Below are 26,030 nucleotides of genomic sequence, written 5' to 3'. Positions count from 1 at the left end.
TTTTGACAAGTAAAATGAATTTAGGCACTCAGTCATGGGAAGAAAGTTGAATTGTCTGAAAATTAAATCAAAGTAAAAATGAAAAATACAAATGGGTGTTTCATATTCACCAACATGGGAGTCATCTTTTAGATCTGACATTTTGAAGCACTCCCTGAGAAATTTGATAGCTCATACTTCTGAGTAAATTATGGTCCTGAGCAGTGCGGGAATAATTGAGAATGTTTGTTGTTTTTAAATAAATGCAATAAATCTGAAATGGCATCAGTGGTCTAGAGTATAGAGAGCACCATTTTATACCCTGAGATGTGTGATGTGCTGAGATCTACATCATAGGGAGACACATATATACAGACGCAATACGTGGGACAGGACCTGGGCATACACACGTGCACATTCATAAAGACAGCTGCATGGAGTTGACTAAAGAGGGGAGATGTCCAACAGACAGATCACATCTGGCTCCACCATGACCTAGAGGTGTGGCTTGAGGCAGGTCATTTCCTTTTAAAACAGGGGAATGATGATAAGACTGTGCCTTCTAGGGGTGCTGGGAAGATTAGTAAGCACTCATTCAGTTGTTGCCGTTATGGCAGGTGCAAAAACACCTTTAACCACAGTGCCTGGCGTTGAGTCAGTGAGTAGGACCTCAATGAATGGTAGTCAAATCTCCACCTGAGTACTTTTCATAATCTGTGTGTGTGTTTTACTGCATGTGCTTTGTGTATATATGTGTACTTTGTGTGTGTGTGTGTGTATGTGTGTAATTTGTGTGTGTGTGTGTATGTTTATATGCATACACTTTGTTTATGTGTACCTTGTGTGTGTATGTGTGCACTTTGTGTTCTTCGTGTGTGTGCATGTGTATATGTGTGCATGGAGATAACTTGTGTGTCTGTGTGTGCTCTGTGTACTCTGTGTGTGCATTGTGCATGTGTGTTTGCACTTTGGACATCTTTGAGGAATGAGGCGCCTTCCAGGACCAGCAGTGAACCATTCTTTGTGCCTCATGGGCCTGCAGCTCCTCTGAGGAGAACTCAAGAAATGGACCCGGTGCTTTGGCATTTAAATGAGTGTCTGAACTGACTGCCTCAGTTCCTGTGTATCCTTAAGAACACAAGATACACACACACACACACACACATATATATAATTATATATATATATGTATGTATATAATTATATATATGTATATATATATAATTTTTTTTAAGTGTGGGTACTTTTTAGCCATAACCCAGTAAAATTTTGGGTATCTTGCATCATTTAAAAATGGACGAGCCCAAAAAATAGTGTCTTGTGGGCGACTAATGAGGTTAGGAGTCTTGAAATTTTTAATTAATTCCATAGTCAAGAGTGATTTATTCAAGGCAAAGAAACCCTTTGACCAAACTTGAGTAAGGGGATTCATGATAAGAAGTTGGCAGTATGAGCCTAAAAGGAGAAAACTAGCTGTAAGCCCTTTACATCCCTGTCTGTATCCCTCTTCCCTCCTTCCCTCCCCTTCTCTCTGGGAAAATGTGGCCTGTTGGCTTTGCACATCTGTGCCAACCATCTGACTTATCTGGTTTTGCACTTTGAGCTGGTTCTTTCTGTTTGTTTTTTTTTTGGCACATGGGTGTCCAAATTGCCATTCCACTTGGCCTTCTCTGACACCATTATTTCCTATTCTCATCCCTGTTTTCTTCCTTCCCATCAGTTTCACTCTTCATACCCACCCCATTTATCTGTGTGTTTATTCATCTTCCCCACTGGACCCAGGCTTCTTAAGATCAGGTGCTATATCTGTCTGGTTTATTCATCGTCAGAGCCTCCCATGGTGTCCAGAACACAGGTGTTGCTAAATAAGTGTCTGCAAAGTGAATGAATGGATGAACAGCAGCCTCAGACCTACACCCTACCTAACTCTTGTGACCATCTCTCATTTTTACCCAGCCAGCATTCCTAGTGCCTTTTTCTAGCTAGTCCCTCCATTTTCCTTTGGCTCCAGGCCCAGCTAATCAGCATATTTTACCCTCTAACCACAGAAAACAGAGTTGGGCTTGAGACCCAAACTGATCCAATGGGACTTAATTCTAACTTTTACTGGAACTATTAGAAACAGGGTGGCTAACCTGTCCAGCATCTGTTTTGCTGTGCAAGAATGAAGTCAACACAGAGGAAAGCATACACAAAAGGTAGAGAGAAACCAAGTCCTGATGAAGTTGTTTCAGTCCCTGGATCCAGCCTTACCTGAAGCAGTATGCCTCTGTACTTTTCAGCTGCAAGAGGCAAAACATTCTTCCCTCTTCTCTCTCAGCTTTTTCTTTTCAGTAAGCCCAGCAGATTTGGGACCCTTATTCTAAATCTCAACCTTTCCCATCTTGAATTCACTTTATGGAAAGGCAAGCACTCCCTGGGGCAGGCAGCTGAGAACAAAGTTTCCCTTGGGATGAGCTGGGGTCCAGCCCAAGTCTCTTAGGGTCTTAAGGGCACCCTGTGTGCCAAGTGCCTACTACAAAGAACTGGTGGGGTGAGGTTTATTTTGTTCAAATAATATTACTAAGAAAGTTGTAAAAAATAAGTTTGAGTTGTGCTTATGTTACTTTCAGCCCAAGCATCTTAGCTGCAAATGCCTTCCAGGAACAAGTTAACTCAGAGCTAACTAAGTTGGTCATGATGTATGCCAATTTTTTGTGAGGCATCCACCCTGGCCCTGGCAGTTGCGGTCAGAGGGTCAGCATCATGTGGCCTATTCCATGCTCGGCAGAAACATGCAGAAGTTTCTTTCAGGAGGTGTGGGATCAAGGAACGTAAAGGGCAGCAGAAACAACAGGCTTGTCTAGGACAACTGACGGCATTAATTTATGAGACTGTGTGGAAGGCTGAGCTGGAGGTGCAGGAAGGAGTGGTAAAGTCTGTGGATGCATAAAAGGGTTTTGGTTGAGCTTTCCAGGGAGTCCTGGGAGTACCCCTGAGCCTTCCTGGGTGTGGAGGCAGGACAGTGGGAACTGATGGCTGAACTTTCCTCTAACCTCTTGCAGGATAAAATGGAGGTTGTGCATCTTCACACAGCAAAAGACTAGGGCATCTTTTCCTTGTTAAGTCCTGTTTCCTTCTTGGTGTTTCCACGTCTTTGGTGCATTTGACAGTTTCCCCTGTGTAACTGCTTGCTCGGGCTCCATACACAGACAGCTCAGCAGAACTAACACCCCACCGAGGTCCCAATCTTCCCCTTTCCAATCTTACTTACGGAGAAGGACAGTCTCCCTGCGGCACGTGGCTGAGACCTGGGCCTCCCTGGGGTGGGGCCGAGCCCAAGGGTCTGAGGACCCTCAGCAGAGAGGGTCTAGTGGGGAGCACTGTGGGTAGGGTGGTGTGGGGAGAGGTCCCTGGCAGGTCCAGGTCTCGACAGGCGTAGTCATTGGAGCTTTTGCCCGAGAGAAAGGACTCCTGTGCCAAGGGATCTGAGTGCAGGGCTGGCTGGGAGGGACCTCAGCCGACCTGGGGCCCCACTGCCCTTCTAGAGGAGAGCAGAAGGAGGGGACCACCCAACTGAGACGACTGGCAACCCACGTGGAAGCCTCGCCCTGCCTCCTCCTACCCCCCACTCACTGTGCAGCTGGGGGCGTGTCCCCTATTGTCTCTTGGACTCAGTTTCCTTCTCAGTAAAGTGGGGGTGAGGAGCCTGGCAGACCTGCTGTAATTATTAGAGAGAAAAAGCATGTGAAGTGTCGTATGGGGTTCCTGGCAGATGTGATGGGCTTGGTCAAGGCCGCTGCTCCTCTGATTTCTCTCCCTACATGTTTTGCTTCAGATGTGCGTACTTGGACCCAACGGTGCCCAGGAAGACCGTCTTTCTCAGCGCTGATTTCCAAGCACTAATGGCAGTTGCTCAGTATTTGAGTTCCTTCCTTTATGGGCTCAGTGAATTTCTATTGAACATGTGCTCTGAGCTATGATCTATGTCAGGGATGAGGCAGATGTTGTCCCTACTCTCATGCTTTGTGTGTTTAGCCAATACCAGGAGCTGCCCCCTGCTCATCCCTGCCATGGGCCATGCCCTCTTTTTCCTCCGAGGCACACTGTGAAATAGGTGTTATTATCCCTGCTTTACAGAAAGATAGCTGTGACTTAGGATGATGTGAGCTCTTGGATAGATGAAGGTATAAAACAGAATGAACTCTGGGGTAAGAGAGGGCTTCAGGACTCCTGCCGGTCAACAGAAGCTGGGCTGGGGGCTCTCCTGTAGGCCAGAGCAGGCCTGAACTTCCCATATGGAGGAGAGGGGCTAGGTGTGGCTCAGTGAGGTGACTGACATCTGTTTTCCAATTCTAGGGTATGTGTGTGTGTGTTTGTGTGTAAGAGAGACAGAGAAAAAGAGAGAGAGAGACAGAGACAGAGGGACACATGCAGAGACTGCAGGGTTTGTACCCTGACTGCTACTTAGTAACTGAGACTTTAGATAATTGACTTACGGCTTCCTAAGCCTCAGTTTCCCCATCTGAAAAATGAGGATAATGGTTTGACTGCCGTCAGAACTAAATGCAGTGGGGCCTGTGACATGCTTAGCACAGGACCTGGCACAGGGCATGTGCTGCACAAGTGCTAGCCCTGCCCAAGGCCACTGGGAGTGGGGCAGTGTGAGTCCCATCTCACAGCTGGGGAAACAGAGGCTCAGAGGGCTTTGATAGTTACTGCTCTTCTGGGAGGTCTCACAGCTGCTGGAGGTACACCAGAATCCAGAGCCTTCTCATCTGACTCCAAAGCCCTCTCTGTGATAGATTATTGATTTTTCTTCTCTTTTAATAACACTGGCTTCTCGTACACTGTGGCCCAAGAGTTTGCAAGTTAGGGAGTCAGCTGCAGCATGCTGGACTGTTCCTGGGCACTGTCGCTATTTTCCTGGGTTTTGGGGAAGGTCTTTCAGACTAACAGTAATGTCCCCTTCTCCTTCTGATCCTGAGGAGCAGCATTGTCATACACAAAGTGACACTTTTGTTTTATAAAAACATGTTTTAAAATTAAACTAACAAAATCTGCATGTGGTTTAAAAAAAAGCAGAACAGAGGGTACAAAGTCAAAAGGGAGTGTCTCTTCAAGTTCAGATTCTTAGGCTCCTCTTCCAGGGACAACCATGGTGTGACAGTTTCATGTTTTTAAAATTTCCAAATTTTCTACCCATTTGCAAGTATTTGTATGTGTGTGTGTGTGCGCATGTATGTCTACATATCCCTCATTAATACCAGTGGGTGCTTACTATACACACACACACACATACACACACATGCTCACTATGCCCTTTTGTGCCTCTCAATAACTTAGAGAATATTCTATACCGCCTCTGTTAGATCTAGCTCATTCTTTATTTATCTCATTAGGTGAATTAGGTCTAGGCTAAATGGATTTCTTCTAAGGTAGGCGGTATAAGTCTTGCCTTTTAGACCAGGAGTTGGCAAACATTTCTTAAAGGGCCAGATAGTAATTATTTTAGGCTTTGTGGGTCAGATGGTCTCTCTCAGAACTACTCAACTCTGCCCTTATAGTGCAAAAAGTAGCCAGAGACCATATGTAAATGAATGAGCCTGTCTATATTTGAATACAATTTTATTTACAAAAACAGTCAATGTGCTGTATTTGTCCTGTGGGCTTCAGTTTTCAAAACCTTGTTCTACACCTTGCATGAGTGGTTGTCTGGAGAAAGGATCAACACCTCAATTTGCAGGTTCCAAATGGCCTAATTATTATATATCTGAAACCTTTCAGTTGTAGGCATTAAGATATGCAAAGTAGCTGAAGAAATAGATAAATACTCATTTATGCAGGTGTTTGGACATTCAACATATTAGACCTTAGGATCATGTCACCTGGAGAGTGAATGAGGCTGGATGTTCTAAAGTTTCCCCATGTGTGTGTATAACTTACCCTCTTAAATGTTAATATAATATCTTCTTACCCTAATACACATTAACTAACCGAATCTGCCCTGCTCTGGCCACCTTCATGGCATGGACACGGCTAAAACCATATGTCCCGAGGGAGGCACGTCTTAGCCCCACAAGGGAGTGAGCATTGTTGGCCAAAGCCTAAAGCAAGCACTCTTGGTGCTCTGGGGTGAGGGTGGCAGAGAGTGTGGAGGAGAATGGGGGATTCGGAGGAGGCAGAGGCAGGCTCTGAGCAGAGAATGGCAGCCTGGGCAGGAGCCAAGTGGGGCCTTGGGGTTCCCAGGAGAAATCTTAGAAGGAGATTTTGAGTTACATGTGTCACGGACACATATGATTTTAATAAAAGCGCTGATTCATTCGTCTGCTTTGGTCTATGGTACTCCTGTGCCTCCAACAGTGCCTGGAACATAATAGGGTTCAGTTAATATTTGTTGGATGAATGAGTGAGTGGAGGTAAGGAGTACCACAAAATGACTTTTTACAGTCAGTGTGACAATTATCTATTTGCATATCAAGTCTTGTGAACAGTGCCTGGCACATAACAAGTACACAGAGTGTGGTGGCTATTAATGTTATCAGCTGTTGTCACAGTGGATTTCAAACGCAAATAATGATGATAATAGCGACATGTTTGTTGATGAGTTATACTATGCAAGTTCCAGTTTTAAATACTTTAAATGAATTTCTTCATTTAATTTGTATAATAAATTAAACTACGTACTACCATTATTCCATTTCACAGATGAGAAAACTGAGTTACAGAAACATTAACTAACTTATGTCAAGCTATATAGCTAGATGTGAAGCAAAAATATACCTCTGGTGTTTTGTTTGGAGCAGTGGTTCTCTTAACTCCAGTGAGCATCAGACTCCCCTGGAGGGCATATTAAAACACAGATTGCTGGGCCCCACCCCTGAAGCTTTTGGTTCAGTGGGTCTGAGGAAAGGCCTAAGAATTTGCATTTCTAACAAATTCCCCTTTGATGCCCAGGGGCCCCACTTGATAACTGCTGGTTTAGAGAATTTTGTGACTATCAAAAAAAAAAAAAAAAGGTGATCCCAGAGAAGGCCGATTTAGTTAATTTCTGGCTGTTCTTAGACCCCAAAAGAACCTTTTCAGTCCTGTAGTGGTGCTGCCCCATTCTTTTCTCTCACTCCCGCCCCCCATCTCTAGTGGCCAATTCAGCCAGCGTGGTCACGAACTGAACCTCGAGGTAAAGACACAGAGTGCTTGCAGAAGTGATGTGTTGAGTTCAAGGACCAGGCTCCATCTCAGAAATGGTGCCCAAAGTTTTTCTGCCGGCGCATAGAGTGTGCTTTGGTTCTGCCTGAAACACAAACACAACTCTTCTCTGATTTTAGTGTCTTATCCCTCACAAATGCTAAATTACCCCGTAAACAAAATACATCTGGTGTTTGACTCATGGAAAATATTTCTCTACGGTTGAAAGGAAGTGTGTGGACAGTCTGACTCCATTAATTTCCACTGGAGTGACTCCGAACCATCTGTTCAGGCTCTGCTGCAAGGGGAGGGGTGGGGGCTGGCCACTTGGCAGGTGGCCTGGGAAGTGCAACATGGGTTCCACGGGTCTGTGGGTAGGAGTCTTGGTCACTGGTGTCCCTGACAGGCCGGGGAAGGCTTCCTGACATTGCTTTGTGTACTCAGGAGTTTTCTAAGACCCCTCAGACACATGGAGCACTCCGGTCCTGGTGGAGACAGCCTGGACCAAGTGCCTTCTTCTCCCTAGCTGGGGGTTTGCTGGGTGGGCTGCTGTGGCCAGGATCCCTGTGATGTCTGTGTGGCCCAGTACACTGGTCACTTCCTGGTCCCTCCAAGCAGCTCTTCTAGGGAAGTTCTGGGCTATCCCTTCAAGGCTTGCAGGAAGTGAGAAGGGCTCCCTCTGGGGGCCTCTGGGACCCAGCTATCTGCAGAGAGCAAGACCTTGGGGCAGGTGCAACAGGCTTTGCTACAGGGGCCACTAGGGGCAGTCTGGGCTTCGAAGTGGCACAGACTTGGGTTCAGTCCTGACTTCTTCTCGCCGTGGTCACATGTCCTTTGCCAGGTTGTTGTTAACCTCTCTGACCTCTGTATCATTATCTTTAAAGTAAAGATTTTTTTTTTTACATCCAAGGTGACAGTTATCTGGTTGTATTTCAAGTCACTTGAAGAGTGCCTGGCATGTAGAAGGTGCTAGAAGGATGATGGCTGTTAATATTATCAGTTATGAATTCTATGTTGCCCCACAATGACTGCCCCTCTCCCCCACCTCCAGTGTGCACACCTAGTATAATCCCCTCCCCTTGGGTGAGGGCAGGACCAGTGAATATGTTGGGCTATGACTTTGAGTTAATCCAGAATGAGATTATCTAGCTGGGCCTGAGTTAACTGGTGAGTTTTTAAATGGGACTGAACCCTTCCTGAGCCCAAAGAGGTTGGAAATGTGAGAGGATCAATGGAGGGGGCCATGTGGCAAGGGCCTGAGAGCAACTGCTAGTTGCCAAGAGTGGTCCACAACCAATAGCCAGCAAGGCTATGGAGACCTCAGTCCTACATCCACTAGGAAATGAATTCTGCTTCCAACCTGAGGCAGCTCGGAAGAAATCTTTTCCCAGTCAAACCACCAGATGAGAACACAGCGTAGCTGACATCTTGATTTCAGTTGTGTGAGACCCTGAGCAGAGGACACAGTTAAAATCTGCTCGACTTGTAACCCATGGAAACTATGAGATAAAAAATGTGCACTGTTTTAAGCCACTAAATTTGTAGTAATAAAAATAGCAATAGAAAATTGGTGCAGAGATAATAACATCTACCTCAGTGAAAGATTATGAGAAATAAATGTGATAATTTGCATAGAGCACACAAGACAGTTGCATAGTAGGCACCTAATATAGTTGCACTGGGTTTCTCATCTCCCCAGCTAAGTAGTACAGCTCTTCCTCCCCCATCAGAAACGTATTCATGCCTCAAACCCCTAGCTGGGATCCTGCTGACCTCCTGCTCATCCTCTTCTTGAGGGTTGGCTCGTGTCTTACCATGGCTGGGTCTTGATGCCCACCACTGCCCATGTGAGGCCTAAATATTGACCACTGTCTGGATTGCTTTTTTCACTCTATGTTTTTGCTAAAAGCATTTTTCCATCCATTCTTACAAGGCTGGCTCATCCTTCGAGTCTCAGCTCAAGTGTCACCACCGCTGAGAAGGTGACACTTAGGTAACAACTTAGGTGAGCTCTTCTTCGCTCACCAGTCTCTGAGTCCCTGTTCATTTCCTTCACAGCACTTTCACAGTCTGTAACTAAAGTTCTGTTTTGTTGTTTAGTTTGTGCACTTCCCCCTAGTAGCCTCTTGGGCCCATGAGACCAGATGCCATGTTGGTTTTATTTACTGCTGATCCCAGTGCCAGCTTGGTGCAAAGCACGAGCAGGAGCTTATTCCACATGTGTGCACAATGCCCAAGTGTGCATGCGTGGATCCGTGAGGGTACCACCACACCCAGCCCATGCTGACCCCCAGCCCTTGTCTGATTGCCTGAGATTTCTGTCCTCACTGCCCTGGGCACACCATCTGATTATGAGAAAACTTCTTGTGGGATTGCCCCATATTCAGGCAGCTGGCATTCCTTATCCTCATTGCAGAGAGGGTTCTTGACCCCCGTTCTTCTCCAAGCCACTCCCTTCTCTGTATAGCTGAGCCCTGTTCCCCAGACTTGCACCACTCCTCTCCCCAAATACCATGTTTTAGCCTAAATACAATCAGATGCTTATGTGCATTTCATGAATATATGAGTCTAGAGTGAATCCTGGGTTCTCTGTGTGATGAAGAGGAACAAATATAGGCTTTGCTGAGATACAGACAAGCTGTTCAAATCTAAGCTCTGCCATTGACCAGCTTTCTGACATCGGCAGTAAGTCATTTTCCTGAGCCTCGGTTTCCTCATCTGTAAAATGGGATAATTATATCCACATGAAAGGGTGGTTGTGAGGGTGATATGAAATATATACACAGCATGTAGCCCAGGGCTGGAAGTTGGAAGATGTTCCAAGCATAATTACTCTTCTCCCCAACTTCCCCTTTCCAACTCTAAAAGTGGAAACCTTCTATAGCAAGAAAAGACCAAATTCAGTGTAGTGTGAGTGACAGATGAAGAAAGAAAACTGTTGGTAGGACCAGGTTGTGAAGATCCCGGTCAACGTCCTGGGAGTTCTGGGTAGTGGGACAGGTCTGGTCCACACTTCTTTGCATTTCCTCAGGCAGGATTCTCCTTCCTGTGGAGCACGTTATCACCAATGGGACCATTTCTGTTTTCATCCAAAGCTCCTGATTAGAGGCTCATGAATATTCAAATACTTGTCTCCCCTTATTTGCCTGACTATTAGCATTCTGTCTCTAGGCTTGTTTTGTGGTTTTTCTCTGTTGCACATTTGTTCAGTGATTCACGCTTCATCGTCTGATGTGAGCAGTTTTGAGACGATCCCAGCTATTCCCAGTTCTCAGAAAGGCTGGGTTTCCTCTCTGCCCCGGCTACCACCTTTCCCTTGCTCTTTCTGGTCCCAAAGATGGGTGGGTGGTGGAACAGCCTGCAGAGTGCCACTTTGGGAACTCACTTCTGTGTTTTGAAAATTCATATTAATAACAATAATTCAGTACATATGTCTATCGCTTCAAATTTTACAAAAAGATTTCATATCATCCTGTTTACATTCTAGCTTTCTGCACATGCAAAATGCTGACATTCTTTTCTGAGTGGGGCCATGTCTCTTTTCCTTCTGAATATTTAACAATAAGATTTGAACAAAACAGAATCTGTTTTAAAGCCCAGCTGTATAATGATTTCTCACAATGGCACAGCATAGAAGGGGTTTTGTCCTTCTGTTTTCCTATGCTGGTTGGAGCTTTGTTTGAAGTATGTTCAGCTTTGTAGGAGATGCAGAGTGTATTAGTTTCCTTTTGCTGCTGCAACACATTATCACAGACTTAGGGAAACACAAATTTATTCTCTTAGATTCTGGACGTCAGAAGTCTGAAATGGGTCAGAAGGATTGTGTTCCTTCTGGAGATTCTGGAGGAAACTTCTTTTCCTTATCTTTTTAGCTTCTAAAGGCTACTTGCATTCCTCAGCTCATTGCCCCTTTCTCCATCTTCAAAGCTAGCAGTGTAGCATCTTCACATCTTCACATCTTCATATCTCTCCCTGACTTGTTTCTTTTTTTTTTTTTTTTAACATCTTTATTGGAGTATAATTGCTTTACAATGGTGTGTTAGTTTCTGCTGTATAACAAAGTGAATCAGCTATACGTAAACATATATCCGCATATCTCTTCCCTCTTGCATGTCCCTCCCACCCTCCCTATCCCGCCCCTCTAGGTGGACACAAAGCACCGAGCTGATTTGCCTGTGCTATGTGGCTGCTTCCCACTAGCTAGCTATTTTACATTTGGTAGTGTTTATATGTGCATGCCACTCTCTCACTTCGTCCCAGCTTACCCTTCCCCCTCCCCATGTCCTCATGACTTAAGTTTCTTTAATCTCATTTCCTTCTCTGACATTGACCCTCCTGCCTCCCTCTTAAAAGGACCTTGTGATGACATTGGGCCCACTTGGATAATCCAGGATAATCTCCTCATCTCAAGATCCTTAATTTAATAATCTGCAAAGTCCCCTTTGCCATGTAAGATAATATGATCACAGGAGGTTAGGACCTGAATATCTTTGGGTGGGCATTGTACCTGCCACACCATCTTTCTGGTTTAATAAGAAAACTCAGATTGCTTGGGACTGACGCTTGCTTGCTTGTCTAGGATATGGATCCTCTAGGTTCTTTTCTTCCTCTCTGCAGGGTAGACTCCTAATAGCTGCCATGAGTTTCTCAGCTGCAGGACCACAGTGTCTCCAATGAGTACATGGAAGGCTTGGTAGGTTTGACAAAAATATCCAACTTCCTAGCCAGATCTGTGTATGCCCACAGCATCTTCCTTAAATGCAGTACCCAATTTTATCCCCACAATCACCTCTGAAACAGGAATTATCACCTTCAATTAAAGCTGAAGTATAGAGAAGTTAAATAATGTGCTGCCTATTTCTTGTGTAATATGGTGCCAGATGGGCCTGGATTCAAATTCAGATCTGACTTTGTGACTTGGTACATGTTATTTCACCTCGCTATCTGTAAGTACCCATTTCATAATTGTGAGCATTAAATGAGGTAAGGTTTGTAAAGTGGTTAGTATAGGGTCTAGATCAACACATGTTAACTGTTTTGTCATAATTATTGTTACCATTAGGATTATCATCATTTCTGAGAAATGCATTGTCTGTGCTTGCTGGAAGCACTATTGAAATTTCTGTTATTATTGCTCCTGGGGCATGCACAGAGGTGATTCTCTAAGATTTTTTGGACCCCGGAAAGTCTACATAGATTGGGCATGTCCTATATAACATGTACAGGGCAAAGGGCCTTGGGCGCACTATCACATTTGATCCCCAGGAGGTAAGTACAACTATTGCCCCATTTTACATACAAAGAAAACAAGGCTGGGGGAAGTGAAGTGATTTATCTATCATATTACTGATGTTAACCAGTGGAATTATAACCCCTGGGTCTGCCAGAGCCTGGACACCTAATCCCAGGCCCTCTGTGCTTTGCTGAGTCAGTCCCTGGTAGACATCCTAGGCTGTGCAGTCCTCCTCCATCTCTGACGGTTAACACACCCTGCAGCCTGGAGGCCTGAAAGAGCCTGGGAAGAGCTGAGCGCCAGCTGTCCATTAGATCATTAGGATGCCACTGTCTCAGTCAGAAATCAGTACTTCTGACTTAGTCCCCATCTCACTGGGCTCCTGTCCCACGAAGCAGTGGGAGCAATCGGTCCCCTGGGGCATTTCTTCACACCTGCCCAGAGCTATTTTCTTATACACGTCCTTCTCGATCACCATAAAAGTCAACATTTACATCAAGACTGATATTAATGCCGAAACATAGGGAGAAACTGGGGGAGTTTTATTTAGAACAGAAAATGTCCAATTTCCAAAGATCTGGCTTGAGTGCAAGTAAGTGTTGACTTCAGTCCTTCTGGGAGCTGCTGCTGTGCATACCAACAGGGTCCCAGAGCTGCACCGAGACAACCAGGCTTCTAATGGAGTGTTTGTCAACAGGAGGATCTATGTGGTGCTGGTGGAGTTCTTGAATAATGTATAAAATCCACATGTTAAGGTTGATTAAAATCCTAAGCGCATTATCCAACTAGAGCAAAAGGCTCTTGAGTCTCTGGTCCTTGAAAGTCATTGATCTTCAAGGACTTTTATTCTCATGCTGTGCTCCAAGACAGTGAATTCCAGGACCATTCTATCCACAAGGAGACCAGCATGAACAAAGGAACTCATACAGACATCTCCATGTCAAGTCATAGAGGGTGGGAATATTGCGTCATATATTTGATCCTCATAGAGCTAGCAAGGAAGAAAAAAAATTCAGAATTTGTCTCTTTTGCTACTTATTCCCAGACAGAAAGCTAAAAGGAAGGAAGGAGTGAGAATCCAGTTACTAGGGTATCAAGAACAATGTTTGGTGCTTCATCATCTGCCACGTGTTTGATTATCCAGATTTCTTATATCATCAGGACATTAGGGAAGCTTTGACCTCTAATATGACCTGTGGGAAACAGACCTATGAACCTGGATTTCCTTAAAGAGGCTTGATGGTACACGAAGCAGGTCCCATCAGGAAACCACTCACCAGAAGGCCCTGATGAAAGCAGATACCAGGATATCCAGACTCTGGAGAGAAAACTTGGTCCTGCCCAGGACACTATGTCTGTCCTATGCCTGTCCTATCATTGTGTTTCAGAAGCTTAAAATAACTCATTGGTTTCGCACGTTCACAGATGGAGAGGAATTTTGCTCCAGGATGTATCATACCCCAATACCTGATTTAGATGAGATTTAGATGAGATTTTGGACTTAGAGTTGATTCCAGAGTGGGTTAAGAATTTGGGGGCTGCTGAGATGGGGTGAATGTATTTTGCATGTAAGAAGGACATGAATTTGGGGGACCAGAGGGTAGAGTGTTATGGGTTAAATTGTGTCCTCCCTACACTTACAGGTTGAAATCCTAGACCCCAGTACCTCAGAAAATGACTTTATTTGGAGATAGGATCTTCCCAGAGGTAATCAAATTAAAGTGAGGTCATAGGGTGGATCCTAATCTGATATGACTGGTGTTGTTATGAAAAGGGGAAATTTGGATACAGAGAAAATGTACATAGGGAGAATGCCATGCAAAGATAAATGTAGATATTGGAGTTATGCTCCTATAAGCCAAGAAATGTCAAATATTGCCAAGAAACCAGAAGCTAGGAGAAAGACTTGGAACAGATCCTTCCTCACAGCCCTCAGAAGAAACCAAACCTGCCAACACCTTGATCTTGGACTTCTGGCCTCCAGAACTGTGAGACAGTATATTTCTGCTGTTTAAGCCACTCAGTTTGTGGTACTTCGTTTCAGCAGCCCTAGCAAATTTTGGTATGTTATTGAGGCATTACTTTGTTCAAATAAGATTTGATGAGAAGTCCATTATATAAAGTAGACAAAAGCTCTGGGTGAAGTAGAGTTTGACAGCCTGGAGAATCTCACTGAGAATCTCTGTCTGTGTGTTTCTCTCTAAATAAATCCACTTCTTACCTATCACTTTGTCTCTCACTGAATTCTTTCTGCGATGAGACATCAAGAACCTGAGCTTCATTAAGTCCTGAAACCAGGTGTGTGATCTCAGTTGGAAGACTATGGGTTTTGGCCGGGTTCAAGTCCCGGCCGTGTGGGTTCAAGTCCCAATCAGGGTTTTGGCCGGGTTTGAGTCCTGGCAGCGTGGGTTTGAGTCCCAATCTGAGTTTTGGCTGGGTTCGAGTCTCGGCCGTGTGGGTTCAGGTCCCATCAGGGTTTTGGCCAGGATCGAGTCCCGGCATGTGGGTTCAAGTCCCAGTCTGAGGTGCACTGTTTCACTACTATATTTTATGCTTGATATTTGCTATGAGAGTAGATCTTAAGTGTCCTTACCACACACACACACACACACACACACACAGAAGAACAAAAAGAAAATAATTATGTGAAGTGGTGGATATGTTAATTAGCTTGATTGTAATGATTATTTCACAATGTATACATACATTAAAACTTCAAGTTTTATACTTTAAAATATATAATTTATATTTGTCAATTATACCTAAATAAATTAAAAAAGAAAAAAGAGAGATGCGGCTGGTGAAATGAGCATTTGGGGAGAAGCATCAGGTAGGGAGGCAGGGAGCAGAGGTGGATGCAGGAGGCTATTGCAGTACCATGGGGAGAGTCACCAGACCAGAACAGAGGAAGACAATGAGAGGGGTAGGTGGCTTGAAGGAAAGAGAGGTTTTAAGGATATACAGGGGTCTGGGGGCTAGGGGCTGAAGAAAATGAAAGTATTTTGGGGAAAAAAACAGCAAAGTTAGGAGATATGGCTGTAGGGACAGCAAAATGTTGAATTTATTCTGAGGTGTGTTGAGTTTGAGGCTACTGAGGAACATCTAGAAGGAGTTGCAAAAAGGTAATAAGTCACTTTCAGTATCATGTGGTAGAAACCCATTACAAATAACTTAGGTTTAAAGAAGCATATATTGGCTCATATAACTGAAAAGGATTAGGTGCTACCTTCAGGCGTGATTGGATCCAGGGGTTCAATAAAGATGCCAGGGGTCCAATCCTCTCCATCTCCTGAGCAGACAAACATCATGACCTCTAGAAGCCCCAAACTTAATCTTACCACCTTAGCAACTTGGGGGTGGGAGTGGGAGAAAGAGAGAGAATGATCTGGTGGTTTCCAGACTCCCAGACTTCTGGCAGTCAGTATCCCCCTCTGAGGTAGGGGAGGTAGGGTTCTCCGTGCTGACAGCCTTTCCAGAATCACATAGAGTGATAGGTTAGCATTTCATTGTCCACTAGGTTGGTGTTTATCATTCATTCTGCAAGAAGCACATCCTAGAAAGGGGATATTTCAGAAGGTAGGGTCAGAGGAGAAGTTGTGAGTTTATGACTCTTTTTAAAAAAACACCTTCTGGCTGTTTCTTAAATTCCTTCTTGACTTTCCTGTGAGTCTCTAGGTCATAGGTGCTGCTTGGGAGTAATGAATGCACTTAAGAAGAAGTGCTTATGCCATTAGCACAGGTAACTGAGAGTCAATGTATAGGAAAAGGCAGCAGCCCTTTTGTAGTTTTATTGCTTGTTTTGTTCACAGTTACCTGCAATATGACAGAGCTGCAGCAGGGGGAGAAACGCCTCCCAGAACACAACTGCTCAATGCCAAAAGCAGTCTTTGCATTTCCTAATCTGTGTTGCTTCCTGAATACAAAGAGACAGATGATTATTGGAGTAATGGACAATTGAGCTGTGGTCAGACACTCAAGAGGTACTTTAAACAGTTGGTCATAAATGTAAAATCAGAGTATTAATGATTCGCAGGAGAGGAAGATGAAAGCAGACCCTGGTAACGGTGCCTGAGATGGAGCTTAGAGCTGGGATTCAAAGCTGGACAAATGCAGGTCTTTAAAGCAAAAAGAATGATGGTCTGGGCTGGGTTGAACCTGAATTTTCTGAAGATGTGTGATGGACATGCAGATTTCCCCTGGCCCCCTTTCAGGAAGGACTTGTGGCCCCAGCTTTGTGGTCAGCAGACGGTCTTCAGCTGTCAGTCCCCTTTAGGGATTGCTTCAGCTGGAAGACCCTCAGAGAATGAGTTATCGAGGGGGTATGTGGCAGGCTGAGAAATAGCCCCGTAAGACGTCCACATTCAGAACCTGTGAACCTGTTATATACCTGATGTGGCAAAAGGGACTTTGCAAATGTGATTACGTTGAGGGCCTTAGATGGGGAGATTATGCTGGATTATCCAGGTGGATTCTAAAGGTCACCACAGGGGACCTTGTAAGAGGGAGGCGGGCGGGTCAGAGTTTGAGAAGGAATGACAATGGAAGCAGAGAGAGAGAGAGAGAGGAATGTGATGACAGGAGCAGAGGTAGAAGTGATGCATTTTGAAGATGGAGGAAGAGCCACAAGCCAAGGAATGCAGGAGGCCTTCAGAAGTTGGAAACAGCAAGGAAGCAGATTCTCCCCTAGAGCCTCCAGAAGGAACACAGCTGTGCCAACACTTTGATCTTAGCCCTGTAAGACCCAACTCAGACTTCTGTCCTCCAGAACTGTACAAGAATAAATTTGTGTTGTTTTAAGCCGCTGAGTTTGTGGTTATTTGTTACTTTAGCCATCGGAAACTCATACAGGGTATAAAGACACAGCTGTCCTAGCCCAAGACAGGGCAATGTCACAGGCAGACCCTTCTAGCTCCAGAGCACCCTCTAGGGTGAGCCAGGGCTAAGATTGGTCCTGTGTCAGAGCCTGACTTCTCCTCTGCCCATTCCTGCTTCCTTCCCCTGCCTTCCACAGATTTTGATCCCAAGGACATCCCCTAATATACAGGCTGACCTTCAAACACTGTGTCTGAGTCAGCTTCCTGGGGAGCCCATGCTTGTTTATAGATAGTGTTCCGTAGTGATCCAGAACTTGAGCACTGGGTCAGTTTGTCCTGGCTTCCCAACTTGGTAACCTTGGGCATGTTGCCTTTCCTCTTCAAGACTCAGTCTCCTTGACTGTAAAATGAAGATTAAAAACTCCTACACAGAGGCTTGTTGCAGGGATTGACTGAGACCACATGTGTACCATGTGGTACAGAGCCTGCCTTGGGGTAAGTTCTCAATAATATTCTTGATGCAATTGATGATGGTGAAATTGACACTGATGGATGTCATTGATGGTGAGAAAGATGGTCAGGGTGAAGACAATGACTTAAGAACTCCAGGGGCCTATGGCCAGGTCTATGGCTTATAGAAGACAATCTGTAGAAAGTTCATATGTTGCTCAGCTATTAGTACCCAGGAGGGTCAGGGAGAAAAGGACAGAGGAAAGACCTTTTTCAAGCTGATTTTCCATCCCCTCCCACCCCCCTCGTCTGACTCTAGAGAGACACTGCTGGGTTCTGGGTCGTATTCTAAACTCCATGCTGGAATCCAGATACACACTGAACATCAGGTTTCAGCTGGGCATGGGCCCACCTAGGAGCTGTTTCTGGTGGTCATTCTGGCTTTAATTTCTAAGACTTGGCTTTGCTGATCCAAGGCCTGGGCTCTGGGACTGTCTGTCCAAGGAGACATATGACCTGTGTTGGGGCTGGAGGCATTGCAGATCATGTCCCACCTTCTCCAGGAGGACCTAAAGCCTGAACCTGAGGCTGGAAACAAGGGTCATGTGAGGACCATTATAAAGAGAGAAGGTGGAAGATAACTTTTAAATGATTATCTGAGTTAAAATGACATCTTTTTTTTTTAACTTGAAAAGAAGCATAAACTACATTCATGGATTTCAACTATAAATCCTCTCCCCTCCCCACAAAAGTTAGCCCCATGAAGGGCATAAAAAATGACTCTCCTGCTTTTGTTCCTCACCTTGGATAGCCTGTCAGGAAAGCACAATTTGCAGGTGAGCTACCGAGGATGCTCCAAACAAGAACTGCCACAAAAGTGCCAGAGGACCCAAACCTGGACCTAACTCATAACTTGCAAGTCCTCAGCATGGAGCTGGCCAAACAATTCCAACTAAATTGAACTCCATACAGTTCTCCTGGGCTGGGCCTGTGGGTGCTAAGCCCCAGCTGTCAGCCCAGCTTCATGACTGAAGATAAATCACTGCAGAAAATGGGCTATAATGAAAATACTGACAGACCCTTCAAAGTAATGGAGCTTGAGGGTTTCCCTTTTGTTACATTCCATATATTATGCAATTACTGCCTTGAAAATAGCCTTTTCTTCATTCTGAGAGTTGAGTCCTGGTTTCAGAAGAGTGGCCGTGGGAGTTGGAAGAGACCTTCATGCTTGGGACTTAGGTGTGTTGGATGCAGCCTGGGCCAGACCTATTGTTGACAATTGCAGAAATTTTCTATTTCACGAAGGCTGGAATTGGCCACTTCTAATCACTAGAATAACTGCACCACAGGCTGGACGGTGCAAACAGGTCAGGAATCCCTCCCATCTGCATTTGAGTTGTTCACACCCAAGAAATAGATTTTATGCTGCTTTCCTGTTCCGTAAGAAGAGGTGTAACTGAACAAAGAACAACATCTCAAGGATGCTTATTGAGGTGGCCGTGGCCAGGGCCATGGTGGGGTTGGGGTACATTCAGTACCATTAGGGAAAGGGTCCAGGTACAGCAGATATGGGTCAACTCATAGCTGGGATTTTCCTTTAGGACTTGTTAAGTCCTCAAGATGTTCCCGGCCATTGCCCCTCTCTGGCCTGCCTCTGGCTTTCCTAAGTACTCCAGCCTCTGGAAGCATCTAAATTAACATGAGGTCTTCCTGTTGGCAGCAAGTGAAAATGTGTCCCTGAGGAAGTACTGTATTGGGAATCTTTCAAAAGACAAACCCCCTCAATCTGAGTTAAGTTAAAAGGGGAAATGTATTGGATAACGTGCATGTAAAGTCCACTCAAGTTAGGTGTGCTTGGATGCAGAAGGCCAGCTGGTGTCCTAGGGAGTCCACTTTCTGCCCCTTTTTTGATGACTTCATGCCCTCATGGTAGCCCTGGGTAATTCCAGGCTGACATGCTCTCAATTCCAGGACGAATGGGGTAAAAAAAGATGATGTATTCCCAATAGTTCTAACATGTTTCAAAACTGAGACCCAGTGAACTGACTGGTTCACGGGCACCACCCTGAACCAATCACTGTGGCCAGAGAGATGCAGTGTACTGATTGGCTGGGCTTGGGGCCATGCCTGTTTCTGAGCCAATTGCCAATTTCTGAGCTAAGTCTGGGCCACACCTCCTTCTGGAATAAATGGGGGAGTCAGCCCACTTTGGGACATAGATGGGATTAGGAAGGGCAGTTTGCTCAGAAAATAGCGTACAGTCACTCAAAGAACTGGGCACTGGATGCTAAGCAGGCAGAGGCAAAACTGCCTCCTATAAGTGACACCAGTCTGCAGAAGGAGCTGGATAAATATTTGGATGATTTTCTCCTCGAGCAGAGTTAGTCACCCTCAGTATTGGACATAATCTTGGCACTTCCCAGATTCCCTAGACTACCTCTCCTTTGCTTAGTCAGCACTTTGACCATGTTGATGAGCATGAGCTATGGTGGGGCATGGAATATGGATTTCTAGCAGCTGCCAAGGGGCTTTAAGGTGAAAACTGGAAGGGCAGGGAAGTTAGCACCCTAGAAGCTGAACTTTGCTGAGTAGGAAATGAGAGACATTCGGAAGCAACCATGCAGATATAGTCCTGCTCCTTTTCCTTCCCTCCATAAAATCTTTCTAGAAGACTCTTGGGTTTCAAGTGAACACATCTGCTAAGAGACCTGTGCATTAGATTTCTATTGTTGCTGTAACAAATTTTACCACAAACGTAGTGGCTTAAAGCACTGTAAATTTATTCCCTTACAGATCTGGAGGTCGTAAATAGAAAATGAGTTGGCAGGGCTGCATTCCTTCTGGAGGTTCTGGGGAGAATCCATTTCCTGCCTTTTTCAGTTTCTAGAGGCCACCTGCATTCCCTGGCTCATGGCCACATCACTCTGATCTCTGCTTCTGTTGCCACATTGCCTTCTCTGACTCAGTCACTCCTGCCTCTCTTTTATAACGACTCTTGTGATTCCATCAGGCCCACGTAGATACTCCATGACACTCTCCCCTTCACAAGATCATTAACTTAATCACACTTATAAAATTGCTTTTCCTTTGTTAGATAACATATTCACAGGTCTGGGGACTAGGATGTGGCCGTCTTTGGGGACCATTATTCAGCCAGCCACAGCCTGTGATGGCTCTTTGAGGCTCACTGTGTAGCCCTGGCAGTGTAGGCCTGCATTGCCTCACATTACTTTTTTTCTTGCCTCAGTTCCCTTTTCTTCCTCACCCTTACGCCCTGGGCTTGCCCATCTCAAAGAATCTTTCACTTTGATCTTTGCTCCAGGCTCTGTTTTCAGAAGGACCAGGGTGAAGGAAGCTTCAGTGGACTCACATGGTCCCCTGTATGTCCCTCTCTTGCAGCATGTCCCCCTCTGCTTGACCACTTGTCCATTTACATGTCTGGACAAGGAGCCACATGCAAAAAGGAGCTGTGTCTTTCTCATCTATATCCTCAGCCTAGGGAGGGATTCCAGTAGGTGCTCCATGGATCCTCAAATGAGTGAATGATGAATTGGCCTTTTAACTATCCTGGAATTCTTGGTTTGAAGCTTACTTGCTTTGGAAATGTGTCTGTTACACTTCCCCACCAATGCTTGGTATGTGTATACACACTTCATGCTTCAGTGAGTTTTAATTGTGCACATTTGTGCTCAAGGGCAGAATCAAGAAAGAATTAGGTGAATAAATATTTTTAAAGATCTAGGATAAGATCCTGGCTATATGACCTTGGACTAGTCACTTTACCTTTTTGTACCTCAATTTCTTTGTCTGTGAAATGGTATAACAATTAAATTTATCCCATGGAGTTGATGAAATGATTAATTTTGATTATATATGAGAAGTACTCAAGGCAATATAACTCTGTAGTTTCCCAAATACCTGATTTCAAGGACTTCTTATGTATTCATAGAACCTAAATTTCATAAAGACTTTCTTTATGAGTATCCATTTCTTCCGCGATATTTTCCAGATGGACTGCTTGACAGACCCTTTTGCTTAGTTGACTGACTGCATCCACAGTCCTTTCTATTATGCCACCTTCTAGCTAGAGGTAGCCATGTGCCAATGTTTTGAACAACTAGACATGAGCCAAAACTTGTATGGTAGGACTTTCTAGAAAGCTTTTCCCTTCTTTATTGAAAGAGGTTGGAAAGGACCATCAGCCTCTGCGTCTCTCTTTTCTTCCTGTGTCCTGTAGAGATAATGCCTGGAGGTCCTTCAGCCATTTTGCAACATGAAGAAGCAATGAGCATAAGAAAAAAAGTAAGAGGACCTCAAAGAATCCTGACCTTGACTGGTAGTGACCCCTGAACCAACACTGGCAGCCTCCTGCCTCCAGACTTCCTGTTTGTACCTTTTCAAGGATGATACCAGAAATGTGGAGAAAGGGATGGGAAATGTAAACATAGCCAAAATGAGAAAAAAGGAAAAAAATATAGTCAAAGAGGTCAGCATCTCACTTTGGATTTTAGAGAATTACGGAAAGGACGGGGGCTCAGAGCCAAAACAAACCTGTACTCATCCCCCACAGTGGACTGGAAGCAACCTGAAAGCAGTGAATGTGTGCCTGGTGCTTGGTGTCGTTTGTACCTGGCTTCCTGCCTGGCGTAGTAGGTGTTTGTTGAACAAGCAAAGGAATCTTTCTTTTCACCTGTTTTAGATTTGGCCAAGTCTATCTGGCCCATCTGAGCAGTTGTGATGACAGTCGTTTGGTAGTTTTCCAAACACTATACTATTTAAGTACAGCACACAGGCTTAGGGGGCCAGGCAGGCAATTGGACAGCTGAACCTGGCTGACCAGACCTGTGTTAGCAAAACTCACACATTTCATGTGAATCTTAAAGAGGAAGGGTTTTCTAAATACTTGCTCCAATGTGTGATTCTCCTTGGAGGATTTTAAATGAGGAGCCAAATTTAAGGTTGTTAGGAGAAGCTCACTCATGAAAGTTCTGGCTTCTGTCCCAAGGAGGATACGACCCAGTGGGAGACATACACATGTCAACAATTTTCAGGATCCTACCTGAGCTTCCATCCTGGACACCAGGAGCAGCTGCCTGCATCTCACCTGCACCACAGAGCGCCTCCTTACTGTGGCTTCCCAAAAGACAGGGACAGGATCCTGCGGGCCTCGGGACATCTCATTCCACAGCACAAACTCAGGACCTCATTCATAACTGGGGTGCACAGTCTGTTAGAGCAAAGATCAATCCTTTGACATTTATTTTCATAATCCCTCATGGAGGAGAAGCAAAGCAAGAGAACATGTTCTTGAGTAATTTGTTCTGTTCCCTGGCATTGATGAAAGGGATAAAAATAAATCAGTGTTTCTAGTCAACTCATTTGAAGGACAAGCCAAAATCACACCATTAAAAATTAACATCTAAAATAGATTGTACATTACTAGGGATGAGTTCAGACCCAAAGTAGAATAATTGGCCAAATGTATCTACAGAACGTTGGATATGACAAATTCACTCTCATTTCCAGTGGTTAAGAAATGAAAGAAGACAGATTGTCTTCATTTCAGGCAAGGAAGATTTGAAGGAACAGCTCAGCACATCTTATGTCAGTTAAAGGAGGGACTAGGAAAAAGACTAAGGATTTTTCCTAGTGGGAAAGATGTGGGGCTTTCTGGAGCACCAGATTCATCACTAAGCACAATCCACCAGGTCCTGTGCAATTCATGTCAAAATTACCAGATTGTTCCCATTCTTGGAACCACCTGAATTCTAGGTTGGAAGGTTAAACCATCTGTTATATTTCTGATGGCCTAAATAACTCATTCAATGCCCATTATATACAGCTGTTGATACCATCCATAGATGTGAGATTCATATACTCATCCATCCATCTATGCATCCAGCCAGCCAGCCAGGGCCCTTTTCTGGGCCCTGTGCTGGGGCAGAAGATACAATGATGGATTAGACGGAAACTTAACTTTCAAAGAAATTAATCCAGTGTCTGGCTTTAGAGCAGGATTTCTCAGTCTCCACACTATTAACATTTTGGGCTGGATAATCCTTTTTTGTGAGGACTGTTGTGCATTATAAGACACTTAGTAGTGTGCCTAGCCTCTACCCGCTAGATTCCAGTAGCACCTGCCCTTCTAGTCATGATTACCAAAAAATGTCTGCAGATATTAACAAATGTCCCCTGTTCAGAGAGGGCAAAATTGCCCCCAGTGGAGAAGCATTGCTTTAGAGTCAGAAACATAGCTTCTATTCCTGCCTTGACCTCTTACTAGTTGTTTATTTAACTAATTGTTTTTTAACTTTTCATTATGCCCAACACCTAACAGTTTCTGGCTCAGAGTAGGTATGTGATAAATATTTATAGGTTAAGTGAATGAATGAATGAATGAATGAATGTCTATATCCATAAGACCAACCTATTCCTAAGGAGCTGACAGGCTGTTAGGAGGACCTTGAGTCTTGGCCATACACAAAGCCAAGCAAGCAATATATTCAATCAAAATATGCCTCAGCTGAGCAGGGAAAAAGCTGCTTATGGGATGTTTAGCTGTGTAGGCCTGACAGATAATTGAGCGGCTGGATTTTTCAGTTTCAACAGATTGGTTTGCCATTCTGTAGCCACAATAACAGAGCACAGTAACAATCATGTCTATGTTTAATTTTCTGGAGAGTGTTGCATCGCTGAGGCTCACAGTCTGGCCAATTAACTGTGGCCGATTGGTACTCCCACACAAGTTTGGGGGCATTTAAAATAGCTCTCTGCAAAAGAAAAAAAAATCCAAGCTGCAGAGAAGGTTTTAACTCTCTCAACATTTCATATTTCAAAAGCAGGCTTGTGATGGTAAAATTGTTCTGGGTGACAGAGAATAGATAAGCCATCCATTTTGAGTGTATTGGTGTCAAACTGAGTGTCGGCTTTGTGGCTGGTGATTGTGTCTCTCGGTGGAGTTGGATAATTTTTTATATTCAAGGAAATCATCAAGCTTCCACTCGTTGGGGGGCTTAGGTTATGGAACTCTTGACCATGATGTCAACCATTCAGAGGGAGCCATGAGTGTCACTCATCAAGCTTTCTTTACTACTTAAGCTTCAATGAGGGGTAGCTGATAGAAATGGAAAAAGGCTCCCCTACCTTTTTTATTCTTAAGTCTTCCAGACACAATTCATGTAGGTTCATGTGGAGCAGACTGTTTCTGTTATCTATTGCCACAATAATGCTAAGTAACAAACTACCATAAAGTATCATTGGCATATGACAATAACATTTGTTTAGCCTAGAAATCTGAAGGATTTAGCTGATCTCAGCTGGACTCAGCTGACTCGGGGGTCATGTGTATTTGGGGTCAGTTACCGGTTGGCTAATTGGCTCTGACAATCCTGGCTGGGCATGCTCACCTTCTGGAGGTTGAATGGCTGTTCAGTGATTTAGGATGGTCTTGGCGGGCGTAACTGGGATGACTTTCATTGTCTGGGGGCTAGCTGGGAAATGTGCTTATGGCAGTGGCAGAGGTACAAGAGCTTGCTTTGTGTTTGCTAACATTCCATTAGCCAAAGCACATCACATGGCTGAGGCCAGAGTTAAGAAATCAGGCAGAAGACACTGCCCGGAGTAAGAGGGCCCTGCAAAGTTCCATGGCCAAGGGTGTGGGTATCAAAGGTGTGACTAATTCAAATTGATTAATACATCACTGTACTATTGAATACAAAGGCTAGACTCCAGAAAGTGTTGGGGCCACACAATCAAGCTAAATCTGAACAAGAAAGATCCTTACAGAAATGTTCAGAGAAAGATGAAGAGGGAAGAGAGTGATCTATGACTTGGGGGTGGCTCAGCCACCCAGCTGCTATTTAGGTTCTATTTGATCTAGTTAGGAAGAGTGTCTTCACACTGGAAAGGAAAGGGTGACACAAGTATGAATAAGAGATAATTCAGGTGGGGAGGCAGCTAGCTCCCTGTAGAGTCCAAATTTGTAGTCCCATGGGATTTCCATCCCAGACTGTTGAAGGACTTGACCATAGAACATGCTGACCATGATTGTTAGGCATCATGGAAAAATGATAGAGGCTTCCACAGAAGGTAGGTTGGTTTTAAATGGTTGACATTTGACAGAAATGTCTCCCTAAGACATCTGTAAATTTCTTAATTCACAGGTATACCGGAGTATATAATAACCACACCCCCTCCAACAAATGGCTTTAGAATAATTAAAGATGCTGAATATCAAGGGTTTTATATACCTAGGTCTAAAGTAATTTCTCAATTAGTTACAATAAATTCCTCTCAAATTATGTATGTACCTAGTGTCCCATACTTTTTACTTTGTCTTCTCGTAATAGTATTTTGTATTCAACATAGTAATAAACTAATTTATTTGC

This window comes from Eubalaena glacialis, chromosome 18 (assembly GCF_028564815.1).
Source record: "Eubalaena glacialis isolate mEubGla1 chromosome 18, mEubGla1.1.hap2.+ XY, whole genome shotgun sequence".
NCBI lineage: Eukaryota > Metazoa > Chordata > Mammalia > Artiodactyla > Balaenidae > Eubalaena > Eubalaena glacialis.
The sequence above is the reverse complement of the archived record's forward strand: the minus strand, read 5'-3'. Positions refer to the sequence as shown.